This window comes from Rattus norvegicus, chromosome 1, assembly GCF_021556685.1.
Source record: "Rattus norvegicus strain SHRSP/BbbUtx chromosome 1, alternate assembly SHRSP_T2T, whole genome shotgun sequence".
Lineage (NCBI taxonomy): Eukaryota > Metazoa > Chordata > Mammalia > Rodentia > Muridae > Rattus > Rattus norvegicus.
The window spans coordinates 2,862,658-2,868,657 of record NC_141534.1 but is presented as its reverse complement, the minus strand read 5'-3'; the positions used below and the strand labels follow the sequence as shown (position 1 = coordinate 2,868,657).

General features: G+C 41.4%; 1 protein-coding gene across 4 annotated transcripts in view; it reads left to right on the top strand.

The window, feature by feature from the left end:
- Positions 1-1,299: 1,299 nt before the first annotated feature.
- Positions 1,300-6,000, top strand: part of LOC120098766 (histocompatibility antigen 60b-like) — a 134,474-nt gene continuing 129,773 nt past the window's right edge. The window contains exon 1 of one of the 4 annotated variants that reach the window (XM_087604472.1): positions 1,300-1,483. The gene's annotated coding sequence lies outside the window, so the exon portion shown is untranslated. The remainder of the gene's footprint in view (positions 1,484-6,000) is intronic. The other 3 variants (XR_015648938.1, XM_087604469.1, XM_087604477.1) reach the window with 3 other exon arrangements.

Genomic DNA, 6,000 nt, shown 5'->3' with positions numbered 1-6,000 from the left:
GGTTTGTGGGTCCAGCTGTCAGCTCACAAACATCCACAACACATTGTTGAGCAGTTAGATCTGCATATGAACAAAATAGTCATAAGCATACAGTAAAATACATAAATCTAAAATTTAATAACTATGTTTAGTCTTTGAAGATTGTCATATTTCAGTATGAACTTGAGTTTACCCCCCCTATTGAGAATACTATTAGGAATTTATATGCCTAGCAGAACGCCTCCTGGAAGTTGTATCTCCCTGGCTGGTAGCAGGGAGTGGACCAGGCTAGCCTTAACCTCTTATAGGAAGGCACGCCGCTGCTTAAGGGTAGGATTAAGCATGCTCCAGATCCAGTAGTATTTGCTTTTCAGAACTGTCTTTCACTACATTATTTAAAAACCCTTTTCTTTTGTTAGGCCTCTTAATAGCAATGGCTCCATATTTGGAAACTAAAGCAAGGCAACTTGTTTACAAAGGAATCACAAGAAAGTGTCTTCTGAATGAAGACTTGAAGAGGAGGCTGTCTGCCTCAAAAACTAGTTTTCTGTGCAATACACCTCATCTTGTAGTCAGACATTAACCTTCTGCAGTCTAGAGCAGGGGTTCTCAACCTGTAAGTTGTGACCCCTTTGGGTGGTTTGCCTATTAGATATAAAATTCTATTTTCTAACAGTAGAAAAATTAGAAATATGAAAGATTAGAGTAGCAATGGAATACATTTTTCAGTTGGGGTTCATGACACTGAGGATCTGTGTTTAAGGGTCACAGCATTAGGGCAGTTGAGAATCACTACTCTTCAGAGCCTTAAGAAGCAGGACTTGATTTCAGTTCTCAGATTTGAATGTATGAAGTTCCCATGTGTCTGAAGCACCCAGGTTACTCTGGAACATCCCACGTGATTTCTGACTGATATCAGAGAAGACTGAAATTGATACTTTATAAACACAGCCCCACACTACTTTCTGCCCTTTTTATTGGTTGCAGACAGCAGTGTTAAGGTCTGAAGTTTTTTGCTGAGGAACACCCTCCTAGGAAAGAGAAGACATCTTAAAGCATTAGCAAAACTTTTGCCTGCTACTTTTTTGAGACATGACCTAGGATCTCAGTGTATTAGAGACAAGAATGGGGCTGGAAATCAGCTAGCCTGGGTTCTCTGTAGATTGTCTCTTTGGGCTTGCTTTAAGCATTGATTTGTCTGTGAGACAAAGTGCTTTGCCTTCATGTAAATGTCATTTGCTGTTTTTACCTGCTTAACTCTGACTCTCTTCAGAGGATGGGGGAGGGTTCTCAACCCTCAGGAAACATGCAAACTTCCTGGGTATAAGAAAAAAGAACTTAGTAGTTTCAGTTGACTCTCCAAGCTACTGAGGAGACTCTGGCCAAACCAGCTTCAGAGAAAATTCCAAATCTGTCCCTGAGGTTTCTGCTGTGCTGTTTCTGGAGTCATGTGTTGAGGTGGGCTCTGCAGTGGCACAGCTGTTTTGAAGTCACCCCAGCTCCTGTAAGTAACCCCTCACCTCACTCTTATTAGCAAGCTCAAAAAAATCTCAGTGGATCCTGAAATTGGACATTTGTGTAATTGGTACTTTGGAATGTCGTAAGTTCTACTTCTGGGTTGTGTGTGTGTGTGTGTGTGTGTGTGTGTGTGTGTGTGTGTGTGTGTGTGTGCATATCCCACGGTAAAAACTCTGATACAAGCCCATTTTTCATAAGACACAATTGGTTTGTGTGATCACATATTTCTGTGCTCTCAGAAATAGTTAAAGTGTATGAGAGTTGTTGACATCTGGTGTGTGGATGCTGGCTTTTTAAAAGATGCTCCCTAAATGTAGAGAAGAATGGTTACTAAAAAAACAACTCTTGATCTGGCCAGCAGTCTGTCTGGCAAGGAGGTGTAGAACACAGGAGGGAATCAGAAATGGTGATCTCATGTCCCGCTTTGAAGAATGGCACTCAGAGGCTCATATGTTTGAACACTAAACCATCAGGAAGTAGTGCCACTTAGAAGATGAGGAGTTGTGTTCTTGTTGGAAGAGGTGCGGCCTAGTTGAGGAAGTGTATCACTGAGTGTGGGATGTGAAACTTCAAACTTCCCTTTCTGTGCCTGTGGATTCTGATATAGAACTCTCAGCAACTTCTCTAGCACCATGTCTGCTGAATGCGGCCATATATTCCCTGCAAAATTCACAATAAACTAAAGCTCTCGAATTGCAAGCTAGACCCTATTAAATGCCTTCCTTTATAATTTTGCCATGGTTCTATATAGACACATGACCATAATCACAACACTCATACACATTGGAAGTAAAAATTAGTCCATCTTTTAAGAGTGCATTGGCAAGGCGATTATGCATCATAATTGGTTTCATTGTGATGTTTTCATATACGTGTGCATTTGGACACATAACCCTTCAACCCCTTCTCATGCTGTAGGCCCATTCTATCCACCTCTTTCCTCTTCCCGAACTCTGCCTCTACTTTCATGGATGCTTTTCTGAGAACCATTGGCTTCATTTGGAGTTATTAATAGAAGCATGAGTGAAGAGTTATTTACAGAAACATGGACTCCTTACTAGTGACAGCATCAGTGAGCACAATGTCTCCTCAGGTACTGGACTATTAATTAATTAATTAATTAATTAACTAATGCAGGTAGATTCCCAGGGACTGAAGAGCCTCATAACGCCTTCTGGGTTCATGAAGAGATTATCGACAGCCTTGCTCTCTTGCAGGGATCATGAGAGATCTCAGAGTCCTGAGAGTTCAACAGAGCAACAGGGAGGTTATGGATGGAGAACTGCATTTCCTATCATTCCACTCTTCCTTTCTTCCCCATCTTGTGAACTGTTTCCTGACTCTTGCACGGAGTGATAAATACATTTGGTATGTGCTTTTATCCCCATGTCTTGGGCTCATTCTCCTCAGACAACATTTTTGTGCCTTTGGTGGGGAACTCTCCTGTGTCTACTTTGGCCTCTCCTCTGCGGCTTGTGGGATTAGATGGAATATTCCATGGGTAGCTTAAGATTCTTGGGGTGACATCCCAAGGCCTCCAGACTTCCACTCTGAAAGTATTTAACTCATAACTCCAGCAGAAAATCTCAAAGTCATTGCTCAGCTTGTACACTGACATATCATGAACCTGACTAACGAAGGTGATTTAGAGCTCCAGGCCTCAAAACCTCTTCTCAGACAGACCCATTTCTGGGGTCAACAGCTGTTATTGCATATATCATAGATAGTAGTAAGACAGAGAGAGTTCATGGGCAGTCCTAACCGGCTGTGTGAAACACCTTTGTAATTGTTCTGGGAATGAATGTAGAGTCAGTGTCCCTGCATGGGTCATGATAGGAGTGCCTGCAAGTGAGGTGCTCACAATCTTGTTTCAGTTGGTTCTCATGATCTGAACAGAAGATAGTTTATTGAACTGGAAGTCACACCCTCAACAGGTCAGTTTTGGATGCTGGTAAGATGGTTCAGTGTGTAAAGGCACTTGTTATTTATTTTAAAATAAAACCAGAAATTCCATCCTCAGTACCCAATGATACACCTATTGCAAGTCCCCTGCAGAACAACCCTAAAAATGACAGAATGAGACCTCAGCCTGCTCCTTACCTCCTTGGGTACAACACTTCCTCTTCACACATATGCAAACAAAAGTAATAAAGAGTATGAAGATGGAGATGAATACCACACAGATAAATATTTCCTCATAATGAAAGTGGTTGGGAGGTGGAAGCTGGGTGTAAGTTGGGTGATATCTGGGGCCCTTGATGTTGACCCTTTTTAAAAAAACATCACAATCTCTGGATAAAGTTAAACACTTCTTCATCACACCTTCTCTGCCCAGGCAGCCAGAGAATCTCATACATAATAAATGTGTTACAAACTCTTGAGCAGAGAGAGGATTGTCAGTTGTGTATGCGATGTCTTTGCAGAGTTTATTTCATTACAAAGAAAAGCTTACTAAATATTTTGATTTCTGTCCTGTGGATAGAAAATTGGTGGTGTTTAATTGTGCTAGAGAAAGATAATAAAGACCTTCAATGTGATAATGGAGCTGGTGGAAGGACAGCTATACCTGAGGATGAGAGGCCTGGAAGTGTACAGTGATGCACACATACTTGGGGCTCATTAGCAGGCCATGCAGAGCCTGGATCACTGGTTAACAGGGAGTGGGAAACAATGGATTGTGACATAGAATGAGGAATCCTCGTGGTCATCACTGTCTCCCCAGCCAGGAACACTACCCAGAAATCATTCGCTCAGTCTATCGAATTAGATGAAGTGCCTTCTGATAATCTAGGTTATACCTAATAGGCCTTTCCTTGTGTTACCTGAAGAAATCAGTGACTGAATTCTTCTATGGAGATCTTCAGATCTCCATTGGTTCATCATCTTACCTCCATTCCTTCATGCTACTACCTGGTACAGGATTAATCAGTGTCCAGGTCATAGACATTGTGTTCAAGATAAAGAAGTAATTTCCACTGATGTGGAATAGCCAGGAGGTACCAATGATTTGTCCTTGACTGTGCTGAGAAAGCATGGTGGCCTGTAAAGTGGGGAGACCTACAAGTCACATAAAACAACATCATTCTCCCCTTCTGATCCATCCATCACTTCCTCAAAGGTCAAGTCTTTCTCTACAGGTGTAGGTGTCAGTGTCATTTCCACACGGCTTGCTCTTGTTATCCATTGTGTACCCTGGACCTACACCGTACCAAAAGTGCTCAGGTACTTCACACAAAGACATTCACCATCTCATGACTACATGTGCTCTAACTTTTCTCTCTATTGCCAACTGCCTCTTTTTTCCGTACTCTATCACATACTTCACACTGGTCTTGAAGATGCCCACTTTGATGTTAACCAGCGTCTTCTTGAACTCCTGCCACAAGTGTTCCAGCCATTGGGTCAAACATGCACACTTAAGAGGCATTTCCCATATTTCCCAGGTTACTCAAAGGTGTGTGTGGCCTTGTGTTCATTATCAAACCTAATGAAGTGTATTGCATCTGAGCACTGAGCACTGTCCTTCACACCAGGAATGTCCAGGGGTGGTATGAGAGTGACAATAAAGATGCAACTAAGAGCATATGCATCTGTGAGAGAAACATTCAGGTAAGTTCCAAAGTGGGAGCAGACGATGCTTCTGCCACCCCAAGAGTCTTTCTGGCATGCAAAAGGACATGTTCATAAAATACAATCTCCCGAAAGGGGTTAATTTAAATAGATTATATGAAAACAGCAGACAACCTGAATTTTGTTCTGCTTTCAATTCATAAGACAATAACAGTTGTCACAAAACTGTTACTATAAATTGGACCTTATACTACCTTGACCTAACACAAATCTCATACATACATTGTCCCTGGATGACTTAAGTTCATGTTAAATGCAGGTGCCCCCCAAGTCCAGGCAATCCTCTGCACCTGCAGTTACCCGCTGTGGTGTTGGGAGCCACCTGTGGGCACTGGCAACTCATTGAATCCTGGTCCTCTGGAAGAGCAGTCAGTGCCCTTAAGTGCTGAGCCATCTCTCCAGCCCCTAAGTTACCAGGTGAAATGAAGTAACTGGTAACAGCATTTGTTAACTAAGTTAAGAAATTATTAATCAGGGTGGCTAGTCTAACTGTGTAGAGGACTTACTTTATGTCATTAGTCTTTTGAGCTTTCTATTAGAATGTTTGGAGACTTTGAGTGTGATTAATTTTGCTGTCTGATTATTTTTTACTTGACAGTTTGTTGTTGTGATCCTTCTGGTTAAACTTATTAAAAGTTAGTTAAAGTTATTTTTTCTGCACATTTCTCAAATACAGGACTACATAATACTAATTATATACTCTCCTTACTAATACACACACACACATTTGATAATACTTTCTGGCTACTTTCATAGTCGTGTACCTTTAAAAATACATTGAAGTACTCCCTAGAGTATCAGAATGTTTCTTTGTATGGAAATCAGGCTCTGGTATTATGATTATGATCTATGAAGAAGTGATCAAAAACCAGG